This window comes from Crocuta crocuta, unplaced genomic scaffold (genome assembly GCF_008692635.1).
Source record: "Crocuta crocuta isolate KB4526 unplaced genomic scaffold, BGI_CrCroc_1.0 scaffold159, whole genome shotgun sequence".
Classification (NCBI taxonomy): Eukaryota; Metazoa; Chordata; class Mammalia; order Carnivora; family Hyaenidae; genus Crocuta; species Crocuta crocuta.
The window spans coordinates 2,932,678-2,949,399 of NW_027533263.1; the positions used below are offsets into that span (position 1 = coordinate 2,932,678).

The window sequence follows — 16,722 nt, forward strand, 5'->3', positions numbered from 1 at the left end:
CCCCACTCACCCTCTGTCTCTTTCTATCTCTCAAAAAATGAATAAATGTAAAAGAAATTTTTTTTTAAAGAATAAAGTATAGTTTATCTGTCCCAACTAGATTATAAAATGCAGGATCAGGGATCTTTGTCTTTTTTTGCTCATTGATGTATGACAGTGATAGATGCTTTGAAAATATTTTTGAATGAATGACCATCCGTATTTAAGATTTTAGAGTGTCCTTATAGAAAATAAATGGAAAACAACCTAAAGAGACAAGGGAAAGTTGTTGAGGGGAGAAAATTGCTGAAGAAATGTCTTTGAGTAATTGAAAGGAGATGGGATCTAGTGCCCAGGTAAAGGGTTTGGCTTTAAGTAGGACCATGGATACCTCATCTGTAAGGGGATACAAGGCAGACTCCATGAGTGTGTTGGGGGAGAGTGTTGGGGAGAAAAGCTAATGTGAGAGTAATTAGGCAAGTGAAATATAGTATTATTAATGGGTCTACTTGATTAAGGGTACATTTAAAGTTCATGTCCATAAATTGAAAATCAGAAAATTAGTCAGCATGTTTATATGTTTTTGTCCAGCCATGATCAACAGTGGCTGAGTGCTTATTGAGAATCAGACACTGCATTACCTGTTGGTTATACAAAAGATTAATAAAACCTAATCCTAGCTCTATGGGGACTTACAGTGTGGTGGCAGACAGTTTTTTAATCAACAAGTTGTAAAATGGTATGATAAGTACTATCATTTCAAACAAAGGAAAAAGCATTGTAAATCAAGGAAGTTTCAGGCTAGTGAACAATTCAGAGCATGGAAGAAAAAACAGATTAGTCTAAGAAGGCAAAAGATTGTGAAAGAATCACTTTCAAACTCTCACCTCCCAGTCTCCAATCAAAAAGGTATCATGTATAAACTTTGTGTAATTCCAATCAGATCTGCTTTGAAACTTAAACTAGATCCCATAACTCATAAGTATTGCTCCTATGATATCCCCTGTGAAATACTAAGACTATCCAGATAGTATTCTCCCTTACCACAGTAAGCAAAAAACTCAGTTTTGCTTTATCAACAGGTTATTTTGGAGGTATTTTAAAGGAGCCAGCATTTGACGGTCATGGAGGTCTTATCAAAATCTGGTCACGTTGGAAACAGCATGCTTTTCTGAGGCCCTTTGAGCCTCCTACACAGGGTTTCTCCAATGACTGGTAAGGTAAGTTCATGTTGGATCTGAGCTCTGATTTCTAATTTTTTCTATATAATTTTTTTATTTTATTTATTTCTGAGAGAGAGAGAGACAGACAGACAGAGGCAGTGTGAGCAGTGGAGGGTTCAGAGAGTGAGAGGGAGATATAGACTCTGAAATAGGCTCCAGGCTCTGAGCTAGCTGTCAGCACAGAGCCTGACGCAGGGCTTGAACCCATGAACCGTGAGATCATGACCTGAGACGAAGTTGCATGCTTAACCAACTAAGCCACCCAGGTGCCCCAAGATTTCTAATTTTTTTCATCAAATACTCCAAATGCTAGCGTTTGTTTTGTTTAGTTTGAAAGTAGCATCTAGGAATAAACTCCTTTTAAAAATCCATTGATTGATCAGGTTTGAAAACTTTTATTTGGTAGGAATCTGCATTATTATTGTCAATACTACATTTGTCCTTGTCATTTCTTCATTGTGCATCTTTTAAGAGAAAGTTCATAGGGATGTAAACTTGTAGGTTCAGAAGTTTTCTCTTCAAACTGGCATTCTTTGGAAAAACTGTCTCAAGTCATTGAACTGAATGTTTTATGAGAACTTTGCCCACTCTTGTTTTATCTTGTCAATGAGGATCTGGTTCTCTTTAGGAGGGAGTCCCTAAGATTCAGGGTTCACATTTGATTACATTGTCAGACTTAATATGTTTATCTTTAGTCTGGTTCTGTAGCCATTCTGGGCTGGACTCCTGATTCTTATATGTATTTATACTAGAATCAAAATGTGTCTTGTTTACTTTCTTTTATTTATTTTTTTAGTGAGAGTGTGTAAGCAGGGGAGAGGGGCAAAGGGAGAGAGAGAGAGAATCCCAAGCAGGACCCCCCTCAGGAGCCTGATGCCAGGCTTGATCCCATAACTTTGGGATCATGACCTGAGGTGAAATCAAGAGTCCAACACTCAACTGACTGAGCTACCCAGGCACTATGTGTCTTGTTTGCTTTGTAATTGATAAAAGGATTACTTGGAATTAGAATTGATTTTGGGAGGAACTTCTGATACAAACAAAATGGTTCTTATGGGGAGGCACTTTGAAGCAAAAAGAAAGCAATATACCAAACATACAGTTGTCTACATTTTAAAGCAAGGGGAAACTTCCAATATAGTCAAGAGATTATAAAATTACTTCCTTATAAGATTCTTTGGCAAAGGCAAGAAAAATTTAGAACTGTCTTTTCTAGATCCTTTCAAATCAACAATTTGAATATGATGTCCTTTATTCCATTTTACTTCCTCATCCTGTGTTCCTCTATTTCCCTCTGTACTGTCTCTCCTTCTGACTTTTTCTCCTTCCCTTCAAAATACCCCATAAGGAGATAGTCCTGTTGGTCTAAAAGAGAAAGATCACTTTGTTTAATGTAAGAAATACCCTTTAATTTTTCTACTTCAAATATTAACAATTACTGGCATTTTAATCATAAAAAGCAAACATCAGGGGACCTAAATTTATATTTAAACCAGCTGTAATGACCAATTCTCCCTCCCTCTTTTTCACCCTCTCTTGTGAGCACGTATGTCAAAATCAGTTTTCTTGCATCTAAACTTTCCCCTCTCTTTAATTAAGGAGAAGTAATTTGTCTTTTACAGTGATAATTTTGTATTTGACTAAAGCTGGGTCCCTCTCGTTTTTAATTCCTATTCCTTTTCTCCTTTTCCCTTCCTAGGGAAACATTAAAGATTAATTGATGAAAACAATTATTCTGTCATTATAAACTCAATCTAGTAATATCTAATGAAGAAATTTCTATAATAGAAAAATCATTAAATTGTTTTGTGTTTCTTTATCTTTAAAATTGCTTTTAAGAGATATTTCTGGTTAAAACTACAAGAAAAGAAGAAAAAAAACCTTCTTGGTTCCAAGATGAAAGGTTCTGAACCAGGATTTACAGACTTTTTACAATTTAATTTATGAATACAAAGTTTATGTATTATACAGAAAATATTCATAAGATATTCCTGATAGAATGAGTTAATCATACTGGTTTAAAGGATTGAAAAACAATTATGTTCCTGACTTTAATATATGAAATTAATGCCAACACAATATGCTAGTTTATACAAGAAGATTGAATATCTCATAATTTAAACTTTATATATTTCTCACATTGGTTTTATGGGACAAATTATTAGTATCATTATTTCTATAAATTAAGGTTACAAAAATTTAGAGTCATGATTAACTAGATAAAATTGTAATGATGGGTATCTCTCAAAAGGAATAATCTTAAATTATTTCTATAATATCAAAATTCTTGGGATGCCTGGCTGCCTGAGTCAGAAGAGCATGTGACTCTTCATCTCGGGGCAATGAGTTCAAACCCCATGTTGGGTATAGAAATTACTTAAGTTTTTTTAAAAAAAAAATTTAAAAATACTTTAATATCAAAATTCTTAAGAACTTTATACTTAACTAAAATTTCAATTTTTAGTTCCTTGGTTAACTTAAAAACCTTAGACAAAGGTTAAACTAAGTTAGTTGATACATAGGCTTTGAATACTTGGACAAAGTCTAAAGAAAACAATGATTGACATACTTTAATGTTAATCTTATATATTTAAAAATATAGATTGGGGTACTTGGCTGGTTCAGTTGGTAGAGTATGTGACTCTTAATCTCAGGATTGTGAGTTCAACCCCACATTGGCCCTAGAGCTTACTTTTTAAAAAATTAAAAATAAATACATAAATAAATAAAACAGAGATTTATAGGATGTGAAAATACTTTTGGATTTTGTTATATATATAGTTTCCTTAAAATTTATAAAAACAATATGACAAAGATGCTCATTAGAAAAATAACTAAACAATTCCTCATTTTCTGTCTTTCAGTTTTATCTAAGGAGAAATAAAAGTTGATACCTAGGTTAAACAAAGAAAGTTAGCACTATATTCAGTATAATTACAGAGAGATATTTGTTTCTTAAAGAAATTGTTGCACCCAGGAGGATACGTTGATAGGATGCTGAAATGGCCCTTAAAAGCAGAGCTTCAGCATTAACTCAGAGGCAACATTCTGAAAGGATAGATACCGTCCTTGAAGAGGTAATAAATGCATAAATTAGAGACCTCTGTATGGTGCTCTGTTCACAACAGGAAGAATACATGGGTCCAGTAACCATGGGACAGAAGCAGGAGTAGCCCCATTTACCTTAATTCCTGATGACATAGTTGGAGATTTTGTTCCCCATCCTTTTAATTCTGGGCTCTCCAGGTTTGGAGGTCCTGATCCCCAAAGTGAGCCTGCTCTTGCCAGAGGAAACACAAAGTTTTTATTCAACTATAAGATGAGGGTGCTGTCAGTACACTTTGAAGTCCACGTATCCAGGCAAAAGAGGCATCAGCATACTGGCAGGGATGATCTACTCAGATCAGCGAAGGACTTAGAGCAGGGGGAGTGCAGGTGGAGCCCAGATGATCCATTTGGACACCTTTTGGTCCTCCCATGTCCCGTGTAACTGTGAATGAATGCATTCAGCAGTGTCAGCACAAGAACAGTATGGGCACTCAGTCCTCTCAGAAATTAAAATTTGAGTCAGAATGCCAGTTAGGCCCTAAATCCTGGTGAAGTAATACCTAAGAGTGAGGAAAATTAGAATAACTCCTGAAAGTGGAAGAATAGGAATACTAGTTTTAGCTCCAAAGATCAACTGCAGTGTCAGAGGCTCCTTCTGAGCTTCACTTCAGGAAGATGGGCCCAGAAGAACTATGGGAGACTGGCCATCTGATCTGTGGGAAGAGATAAATCTATTCAGCACAAGAGGTAGGCCATGGCAGCTGTGAAAATGAGCCCTCAAAGTTCCTATTGCAGAATAAGTCATTGACAAGTGGGCCCAGCTGCTGGCTCTCACAGGCTGCTCTCAGCCAATGACTGAGCATGACAAAGGTACTAAGATATATCTGTCCCACTTCTGTGAGGAGGACTCTTTGATGGGTAACTTGACTTGAGGTTTCCCCATCAGCCTTGCAGAGTTTATTGAAAACTAATGAGGCCCTTGCATTGAAAAACTCAAATTAGATCCCCAAAACCTCATAAATATCTCACCTTTGCCCTTCCTCCTCAGACACACTGCTAAGATCTGTCAAAGTAGTATTCTCCTCACTACCATAAGCAAAAAACTTAGTTTTGCTTTATCAACAGGTTATTTGGTGATATTTTTAGGAAGATAGCATTCAACAGATGAAAAGGAGCCATCATTCAGAAAGCAGAAGGAGGAGCTTCACAGGTAGGAGGAACAGTCAATGCAAAGGCCTTGATGTGGGAAAGAGGTATTAAAGGGCAGAAAACAGACTTGTGTGGCATTAGCAATAGAGAAAGTGGTATGAGCTGAGGTCAAAAAAAGTGAAGAAAACCATGGAGTGCATGGTAATCATAGTGTCATTTCATTCTGAGTAAGACAGAACCTATTAGAAGATTTCTACTGGAGAAGTGATATACCTGGGTTTATATGTTATAGAAGAATGTGTTATACAGGGACATAAATGGAAATGGGTAGAGCAATCAGGAAGTTATTAGAATGGCACACGTGAAAGCTTAGGTGATTTGGATCTAGAGTGATAGTGATACAAGAGGCAAAGAGAAGTGGAAAAATTCAGGATATATTTTGGAGATAGAATCATCAGGACTTGCGATTGGTTGGCTCTTGGGGAGGGCATGTGGGGATGTGTGTGAAGGAAGGGAAGGAATAAGAATGACTCCAGCCAGGGTTTTAGCCGTGAGTGACTATGTGAATGGTAGTGAATTTTACTGAGTGGAGGAAGACTGATGGGGAGGGATAGACTTCGAAGACCAAAAGCAAGATCTCTTTTTTGAACTTGGTTACTTTTGACTTCCAAATGGATATGTTAAGTTGGCACTTAGAGATACAAGTCTAGAGGTCAAGATTGGACATAAACATTTTTGTGATTTATCAACATGCGGATGGTAATGAAAAACAAGACAACAGAGAGATCACCTGAGGAAAAAAATGCAGATAAAGAAGGGAAGAATGCCCAGGACCTAGCCCTGAGGCCCTCCAACATTTAGATTAGCTACAGCAGGAAATATGTCTAAGCAGTTAAAAGGAACACCAAGAATGCTTAAAACTGGTCCGTTCAGTCCACTTTGGAACCTGTGAGGAAATGTCAGGGCAGGATGTATCTCAGATTAGATTAGTTGCAAATTAAAGCAAAGTCTTCAGTCCCTTATTTAACAGACACATATTCAGTGTATTAAAACAGTTGGGTTCAAAAGACATTACAATATAAGGTGGTAACTCCTTAATATATCAAGTTTAGACATAATGCTCCCCTACGAGTGAGAAAGATCAGATTTCTAGCCTTGATTATAAAAATATTCCAGAAAAATAAAAATCTTAAAAAAAAAAATATTCCAGGAAAGTCTATCTCTCTGCTTTCTAGTCTTTTTAAAAGCAACTATCTAAAAAGATCAATTTTTTCTTTTTTATGCAATTTTAGATTTAATAAACATTAAACTTTTTATTTTTTTATAATTTTTTTAAATGCTTTATTTATTTATTTATTTATTTATTTTTGAGAGAGAGACAGAGAGAGACAGAGAGAGCGTGAGCAGGGGAGGGTCAGAGAGAGCGAGTCACAGAATCCGAAGCAGGCTCCAGGCTCTGAGCTAGCTGTCAGCATAGAGCCCGACGTGGGGCTCAAACCCACAAACCATGAGATCATGACCTGAGCAGAAGTTGGATGCTTAACCGACTGAGCCACCTAGGCACCCCAACATTAAACTTTTTAAACTTGTTTTGCTTTTACCTAAAATATGGTTTTAGGTGGCAGTAATAAATTCTGGCTTTAAAAAGATGATTAGAATTATATAAATATATTAACTGTTCTTAAGAAGATTCTTCCTCTCTTTTTAGATTTGATTAACATTTGAAAATATATTGTAATGTTTTGATATTAGAATTATATGAATCAAAAATATGAATATATTTGAATTTTCAAGAAGAATTTAACCAAAGGACATGGGAAAGAACAAAACAAAACAATATCTAGCTTGTGGTAGATATAAAACAGTTTGTGGCTTTCAGAGTAATAGATTTCTAGATCAGTTGCATAATAGTGATTATTTATTCATGAAGCCTTTTTATTTCCATGGAAACACTGAGATCATTTTAATTTTTAATTACATGAGAGTTTACAGTTCTGTAGATTTTAACTGTAGTAGCAAGCACAGAAGCTAGAGCTTTAAAAAATTTCCACTTTAAAAAATATAAAGGAGGAAGAAAGGGCTTTAATGATCAAGAATTTCACTGAGTTACAACCTTTAACTGTATACTGATTATTTCTAATTTCTCTGAAACCTGCACTGCAATTATATGTCCAATTAATTCTTCCATTTTTTTGTCTATACTCTTTAGGTAAAAGTATTTTCACAGGAAATATCTACAATGCAAAATTGAGAAATGGATGCTGGTAAAATAAGTCATTTATGAGATAAATAAAATAGTTGTGAAGTAATAGAAAAAGCAGAGGACTAAGTCTGCCACTTACTTAGCTGAATTATCTTAAGTGAATCACTTCATTTCTCTGGCCCTCAATTTCTTCATCTGCACCCTGAGAGACTGAAATTGAATGATAGAATTCAATGGTTATATGTAAGTGATGAATCAGGGGCTTCTACTCTGAAACCATATGTTAACTAACTTGAATTTAAATAAATTGAAAGAGGAAAAAAAAAGAATTCAATGGTTCTGTGAAATAGCTTGGCTGTATAGAGCCCAGAACTTATGGGAACTATCCACATGGGCCCTACAAATATGTTGATAATATTTCTTGTGATATGAGTACTTGTCAGCAGGGACTGGTTTGAAGGTTTCTTCAAAATTGTTTTTAATTGATACATAATATTGCATAATATGTTTTCATATCTATTTTATTAATCCCCAGATTGTTTACCATTTATATATTTTCAATATTTTTTGTATAAAAGTCATTTTTTGCATCTCTGACTACTATGTGTTTCATTTGGATTCCTCAACATAAAGTAACTAAACATCATAAGCATTTTTACTCTTGATAATATTATAGAATTGCTTTCCATAAATGTTACATTGTTTTAACCTATCTCAAAGTAAATTTTTTTCTTTATTTGAGAGAGAGTGCGAGTGGAGGTAGGGGATGGAGGAGGGAGAGAAAGAGAGAGAGAGAGAGAGAGAGAGAGAATCACAAGCAGGTTCCATGCTCAGCCTAGATCCAGGCTCATGGGGCTCCATCCCATGACCCTGAGATCATAACCTGAGCTGAAATCAAGAGTAGGACATTCAACTAACTGAGCCACTCAGGCACCCTGTCTCAAAGTAATTTTTGATTGTGAGGCTGATCGTGTCCTCATGAGAATTAAATATGATAATTTAAAGATTTTTCTAATTTGAAATACCATTTTGTTCAAATTAACATTTCTTATTAGTGAGATGTTTCCATATATACATTTTTTACATGAAATACACTCTTTTCACTAGCCCATTTTTATATTGCAATTTAGTTTTTAAAAAAAAAATCAATTTCTGTTGCCCTTGTACTTTTAAGAAAATGTTTAGGGGTGCCTGGGTGGCTTAGTTGGTTAAGCATCTGACTTTGGTTCAGACCCTGCATCAGGGTCTTAGCTCTCAGCGTGGAGCCTGCTTCAGAACCTCTCTTCCTTCTCCCTCTGCCCCTCCCCAACTTGTGCACATGCTTCTCTCTCAGAAATAAACATTTAAAAAAAGGAAGATTATAATGATTTGCAACCTAGCAATATGTGCTTTCTTTTTAAAGAAAAAAATTTTTTTAAATGTTCATCTATCTTAGAGTGAGTACATGAGCAGGGGAGGGGCAGAGAGAAAGGAAGACATAGTATCCAAAGCAGCCTCCAGGCTCTGAGCTGTCAGCACAGAGTCCAGCATGGGGCTCGAACTCACAAACAGTGAGATCATGACCCGAGCTGAAGTTGGACGCTTAAACCGACTGAGCCACTCAGGCACCCCTGCACTTTCTTTTTAACTTGCCTGCCCTATCCTTCTCCAAGTTATGCAGCATGCATACTATCAGTAATGGTGGAACATAAAGTCATTGTTCATTTTGATAGAGTAGGCAGTTAGTTAGTATTTAGCAGGAGGCCTAGAGTCCCGCAAAGAGGAAGTACAGCTATCTGGAAAGTCAGAGGCCTGTACTAGCAACACTGCACAGGAGGCTGGATCAGACCAGACATCCAAGATGACAGGTGCCCTGACAGAAAACCCATGACCAAATAAGGAAGAAAAGGCTCAAAACCCTGCTTCCAAAGACCCTCAGCCCAAGTAATCTATATCTCACCCCCTAGATAACAACTGCTAATAAGAGATAGAAACCCAAACCCAAATCACAGTTCCTATGCTTGTTCTTTCTTTTGCACTTTCTTTTTTATTTTAGTTTGAGTATAGTTAACATACAGGGTTATAATAGTTTCAGGTGTATAATATAGTGATTCAACAATTCTATACATTACTCAATGCTCATCCTGATAAGTGTACTCTTTAATCCACCTATTTCACCCATCCTCCCACCCATTTCCCCTCTGGTGACCATCAGCTGATTCTCTATAATTAAGAGTCTATTTCTTGGTTTGTCTCTCTCTCTCTCTCTCTCTCTCTTTCTCTTTCTCTCTCTTTCCATTTGCTCATTTGGTTCTTAAATCCCACATATGAGTGAAATCGTATGGTATTCGTCTTTCTCTGACTGACTTATTTCCCTTAGCATTATCCTCTCTAGCTCTACCCATGTTGTTGCAAATGGCAAGATTTCATTCTTTTTATGGTTGAATAATATTCCATTGTGTATATATACCATATCTTCTTTATCCATTCATCAATCTAGTGGACACTTGGGCTGTTTCCATAATTTGGCTATTGTAAATAATGTTGCTATAAACATAGGGGTGAATGTATTCCTTTGAATTACTGTCTTTGTATTCTTTGAGTAAATACTCAGAAGTGTGATTATTGGATTGTAGAATAGTTGTATTTTTAACTTTTGGAGGAACCTCCATACTGTCTTCCATAGTGGCTACACCAGTTTTCATCCCCACCAACAGTGCACAAGGGTTTCTTTTCTCCACATCCTCTCCAACACATGTTGCTTCTTGTGCTGTTGATTTTAGTCCTTCTGAAAGGTGTGAGGTAATATTGCATTATAGTTTTGATTTGTGTTTTCCTAATGATGAGTGATGTTGAGCATCTCTTCATGTCTCTTGGCTATCCGGATGTCTTCTTTGGAGAAATGTCTGTTCATGTCTTCTACCTGTTTTTTTAATTGGGTTTTTTAAGGTGTTGAGTTGTATAAGTTCTTTATATATATTGGACACTAACCCTTTATCAGATATATCATTCATAAATATCTTCTCCCATTCTGTAGGTTATCTCATAGTTTTGTTGATTGTTTCCTTTGCTGTGTAGAAAGAAGCTTTTTATTTTGATATAGTCCCAATAGTTTATTTTTACTTTTGTTTTCCTTGTCTCAGGAAATGTAGCTAGAAAAAAGTTGCTATGGTTAGTGTCAGAGAAATTACTGCCTGGGTCTCTTCTAGGATTTTTATGGTTTTAGGTCTTCAAGCCATTTTGAGCTTAGTTTTGTCTATAGTGTAAGAAAGTGGTCCTGTTTCTTTCTTTTGTATGTATGTAGCTGTCCAGTTTCCCCAACACCATTGTTGAAGAGACTGTCCCTTTCCCATTGGATATTGTTTCCTACTTTGTCAAAGACCAATTGACCGTGTAGTTGGGGTGGGGGGTTAATTCTGGACTTTCTATTTAAAAAATTTTTTTAATGTTTTTATTTATTTCTGAGAGAGAGACAGCGTAAGCAGGGAAGGGTCAGAGAGAGCGGGAGATACAGAATCTGAAACAGGCTCCAGGTTCTGAGCTAGTTGTCAGCACAGAGCCCGACGTGGGGCTTGAACCCATGAACCATGAGATCATGACCTGAGCCGAAGTCAGACGCTTAACCGACTGATCCACCCAGGTGCCCCTCTAGACTTTCTATTGATCTATATGTCTGCTTTTGTGCCAGTACCATACTGTTTTGATTACTTCGTATTATAACTTATAGTCCAAATTATGATGCCTCCAGCTTTGCTTTTCTCTTTCAAGGTTGGTTTGGCTATTCAGGGTGTTTTGTGTTTCCATACAAGTTATAGGATTGTTTTTTCTAGTTCTGTGAAAAACGTTGATATTTTGATAGGGATTGCATTAAATATGTAAATTGCTTTCAGTAGTATTGACATTTTAATAATATTTGTTCTTCCACCTCATGAGCATGAAATATCTTTCCATTTCTTTGTGTCGTCTTCAGTTCTTTCCTTAATTAAAGTTTTATAGTTTTCAGAGTACAGATCCTTCACCTCTTTGATTAAGTTTATTCCTAGTATTTTATTGGTTTTAGTACAATTGTAAATGGGATTTTTCTCTTTCTTTTCCTCTTTCTCCCTCTCTCCCTTTCTCTCTCTTCCTCATTCCCTTCCTTCCTTCCTTCCTGTCTGCCTTCCTTCCTTTCTTCCTCCTTCCCTCCTTCCCTCTGGCTCACTTTCTTCCTTCCTTCCTTCCTTCCTTCCTTCCTTCCTTCCTTCCTTCCTTCTTTCTTTCTTTCTTTCTTTCTTTCTTTCTTTCTTTCTTTCTTTCTTTCTTTCTTTCTTTCTTTCTTTCTTTCATTTTAGTGAGAGAGAGCACACAAGTAGGTGATGGGCAGAGAGAGGGAGACAGAGAATCTAAAGCAGGCTCTGTGCTAACAGTAGACAGCCCAGTGTGGGGCTCCAACTTAGGAACCGTGAGATCAATACCTGAGCTGAAGTCAGATGTTTAACCAACTGAACCACCCAGGTGCCCCAGTGGGATTGTTTTCTTAATTTCTCTTTCTGCTGCTTCATTATTGGTGTATAGGAATGCAACAGATTTCTGTACATTGATTTTGTATCCTGTAACTTTACTGAATNCTTCCTTCTTTCTTTCTTTCTTTCTTTCTTTCTTTCTTTCTTTCTTTCTTTCTTTCTTTCTTTCTTTCTTTCTTTCATTTTAGTGAGAGAGAGCACACAAGTAGGTGATGGGCAGAGAGAGGGAGACAGAGAATCTAAAGCAGGCTCTGTGCTAACAGTAGACAGCCCAGTGTGGGGCTCCAACTTAGGAACCGTGAGATCAATACCTGAGCTGAAGTCAGATGTTTAACCAACTGAACCACCCAGGTGCCCCAGTGGGATTGTTTTCTTAATTTCTCTTTCTGCTGCTTCATTATTGGTGTATAGGAATGCAACAGATTTCTGTACATTGATTTTGTATCCTGTAACTTTACTGAATCATTTATCAGTTTTGTGGTTTTTGGTGAAGACTTTTGGGTTTTCTATATATAGTATGTCCTCTGCAAATAGTGAAAGTTTTACTTCTTCCTTACTGATTTGAATGCCTTTTATTTCTTTCTCTTGTCTGATGGCAATGGCTAGGACTTCCAGTACTGTGTTGAGTAAAAGTGGTGAGAATATACATCCTTATCTTCTTCTTGACCTTAGGAGAAAAGCTGAAAGAAAAGCATTTCCCCATTGAGTATGATGTTAGCTGTGGGTTTTTTATATAAGGCCTTTATTATGTTGAGGTATATTTCTTTTTTTTTTTTAATGTTTTATTTACTTTTGAGAGAGAGAGAGAGAGACAGCACGAACAGGGGATGGTCAGAGAGAGAGAGATACACAGAATCTAAAGCAGATTCCAGGCTCTGAGCTGTCAGCACAGAGCCCGACACAGGGCTCGAACCCACGAACCGTGAGATCATGTCCTGAGCCGATGTCGGACGCTTAACTTAGTGAGCTACCCAGGCACCCCGCGGTATATTTCTTTTAAACCTACTTTGTTGAAGGTTTTTTATAATGAATTGATATTGTACTTTGTGAAATGCTTTTCCTGTATCTCTGGACATGATTATATGGTTTTTATCCTTTCTCTTATTGATGTGATGTATCTCATTGATTTATTTGGGAATATTGAACCACTGTTGCATCCCAGGAATAAATCTCACTTAATCATGGTGAATGATTGTTTTAAATGTTTTGTTGGATTTGATTTGTTAGTAATTTGTTGAGGATTTTTGTATCTATGTTCATCAGAAATATTGGACCATTGGTCTCTTTTTTTTTGGTGCCTTTATCTGGTTTTGCTATCAGGGTGATACTGTCGTCATAGAATGAGTTTGGAAGTTTTCTTTCCTCTTCCATTTTTTGGAATAGTTTGAGAAGAATAGGTATTAACTCTTCTTCAAATGTTGGTATAATTTTCTTGGAAGTTTTTTTTTATTACAGAGTCAATTTCATTGCTGGTAATCAGTGTGTTCAATTTTTTTATTTCTTCCTGGTTCAGTTTTGGGAGGTTATATGTTTCTAGGAATTTATCCATTTCTTGTAGGTTGTCCCATTGGTTTAATTTTTCATAATATTCTCTTACAATCATTTGTATTTCTGTGGTGTTGGTTGTTACTTCTCTTTGATTTGTGATTTTGTTCTCTCTGTCTCTCTTAAGCTCATCTCCTTTTACATCTCAAGAGTGTACTTTTAGTTTAATGAACTTTCCCACTTGTGTCACTCCTTTGGTGTGCTGTGTCTGTCCTTGAATTCTTTCTTGTGATGAAAACAAGAACCTTTGGCAACATCTTTGGGATGGGCTGGGTTGAGGCCCCAGGGCCTGGGGTCTCTGGAATTCACCCAGCAACATTTAACATATGTTTACTTTACTTAGTTCTAAAATATGATAATTTATTGAGTGCTTTATATTTATCAGTTAATCCTCATACCGCCCTGGGTATTATTAGCCCAATTTTATGGAAGAAAAACTCAGAGAGATTGAATACCTTGCCCGAGATTATACATAGTTAAGAAGCCAAGAACCAAAGATCTAACCTCAAGAATTTTTTTACTCCAAAATCTGTGTTATAATCAGATTTAACTCTAAATTAAGCAGTTCATGAACTATCAAAATTCACCATGAGGAAGAATATGCTTCCTGCCAACTTAGAGGGTCTGTAAATTAAAAGATAAGGAAGGGACTGTAGGATATACGTTAATATATTAATGGGGGAACAAATATTTTTTTCCAAAGTAGTATTAACACTTTAATTTTATTTTCAACCCACCTTGATCTTTGAAATCTCTTAAAACAAAATATTTAATTAAAAAGTTGTTATAAAGATCTAATAAATAGAGGGACAGTCTTTAAGTTTTCTCTTTTTAATCTAAGTTCTTTGCTCAACATAGGGCTTGAATTTACAACCCCAAAATCAAGAGCTGCATGTTCTACCTAGTGAACCAGCCAGGTACCCTGAGGGACAATCTTTAAGTAACATTGGCCCTGAGCCACTACTGTCTTAGATTTCATATACTAAATAGCTCAGAGGATATTTAAATTGGAAAGTAAGCATTTCATCCTGTAATTCATACACATTTGGAGCTGTCTGGATTCCAGATATTTTCTAGTTTGTCAAGAATTTATATTACGAGTGGATGTTGACTTTTGTCACATTCTGCATCTTTGAGATAATTATATGGTTTTTCTCCTTTAGTCTATTATGTTGGTAAAATGCATAGACTGATAGGTTTTTTAGTTTTTATTTTAATTCCACTTAGTTAACATTCAGTGTGTATTAGTTTCAGGTGTACAATACAGTGATTCAGCCCTTCCATACATCACCCTGTGCTCATCACAAGTGCAGTTCCTACTTTGGCTCAGGTCATGATCTCATGGTTCATGAGTTCTAGCCCCGTGTTGGGATCTGTGCCGACAGCTCAGAGCCGCTAGCCTGCTTTGGATTCTGTGTTTCCCTTCCTCTCTATCCCTCCCACACTTTCTCTCTCTCTTAAAAAAAACATTAGAAAATTAAAAAATAAAAACAAAAAAACAAGTGCAGTCCTTGATCTCCATTGTTTGTTTAACCCAGTTTGTTCTCTATATAGATGGATGTTTAAATGATACATTTCATACATATCTTCTGGTACACACCTGCACAGTTTTTCCAGCTACTCCAATGGAGTAGTTGGGTCATTGGATATACATATAGCTTTACTAGATAGTGCCAAACTGGTTTCCAAATCGATTGTACCAGTGTATGCCCACACTGACAGTGTATGATAATTACAGTGGTTTCATATCTTTAACAATACTTTTTACTGTCAGCTTCCTAAATAGCTTCCTAAAATAGTGGTTTTTAATTGTGGTTTTAATTTGCATTTACTTCATTGCAACTGAGTTTGAGTAGCTTTTCAATATTCACCATTTGTATTTCCCTTCTTGTGAATGGCCAATGTAAATATTTTGCTTATTTAAAAACTTATAGGGGCACCTGGGTGGCTCGGTGGGTTGAGTGTCTGACTTCTGCTCAGGTCATGATCTCATGGTTCATGAGTTCAAGCCTGGAATTGAGCTCTGTGCTGACAAGTTGGAGCCTGGAGCCTGCTTCACATTCTGTGTCTCCCTCTCTTTCTGCTCCTCCCCTACTTATGCTCTGTCTCTCTTTCTCTTTCTCAAAAATAAATAAAAATATTTAAAAAATTAAAAACTTCTAGATAGCTTCTATTACTTTCTTTTGTTGGGATTCTATATATATTCCAAATAAGAGTCTTTTATTAAAAATATGTTTTACAAATATATTTTCCCATTCCAAGGTGTGTTTGCTCTCTCTGTGGCACTTCTGAGGAACAGGCTTTTTAAATCTTAATGTAGTTAAAGTTACCAATTTTGTCCCTTATGGCTAGTGCTTTGTTTCTTGTTTCAGAAATCACTGTGTGGAAGCCTAAACTAACTCAGACAGACCACATTTAACAGGTGTTGTGGGTTTTTTGTTTTGTTTTTGTTTCTAGAGAGTGCAAGCAGGGGAGGGGCAGAGGAAGAGACAGAGAATCTCAAGCAGGCTCCATTCTCAGTGTGATGCAGGGCTCTATCCGACAACTCTGGGATCGTAACTTGAGCTGAAATCAAGAGTCACACGCTCATCCAACTGAGCCACCCAAGTGCTTTGTTGGGGCATCTGTTCTATGTTGATAGTCCAGTGAAGTTCCAAGCCAACAGGCAGCATCAACCACAGACATGTAAATGAAGATGTCTCCAGATTATTTCAGCCCTGAGCCACTGAGTCATACCCAGCCTTTGAGACTTTCAGCTGGAGCCCTAGACATGATGAAGTAGAGACTAATCATCTCTTCTTTGCTCTACCCAAATCCCTGGTCCATAGAATCTGTGAGCACAATAAAATTGTTGTTTTATGCCACTGAGTTTTACTAGATATTTTTAATGCATAACATAATTTTATTTTGTTAAAAACATATACTTGCATCATAGAATAAATTTAGAAAAATGGGGAAAATAGACACAACTGACTTGTCATGGTTATCTCTGGATCATGCATATTTACAAATAATGACGCAAAGTTGGCTGAAAGGAAGAGAAATTTCACTCACATTTAAAGATACCTGATGATCTTTCCAAATACTTTTTATT

At 36.4% G+C, this 16,722-nt stretch overlaps 1 protein-coding gene across 9 annotated transcripts in view; it reads left to right on the forward strand.

Moving 5' to 3' along the window:
• The window catches only part of CARF (calcium responsive transcription factor), an 84,581-nt gene extending 68,089 nt beyond the window's left edge, over positions 1-16,492 (forward strand). For 7 of the 9 annotated variants that reach the window (XM_077747578.1, XM_077747580.1, XM_077747579.1 and 4 more), the window contains 3 exons: positions 1,062-1,199; positions 5,376-5,460; positions 16,086-16,492. The gene's annotated coding sequence lies outside the window, so the exon portion shown is untranslated. Of the gene's footprint in view, positions 1-1,061; positions 1,200-5,375; positions 5,461-16,085 lie in introns of those variants that run through there. The other 2 variants (XM_077747581.1, XM_077747582.1) reach the window with 2 other exon arrangements.
• Positions 16,493-16,722: the final 230 nt, after the last annotated feature.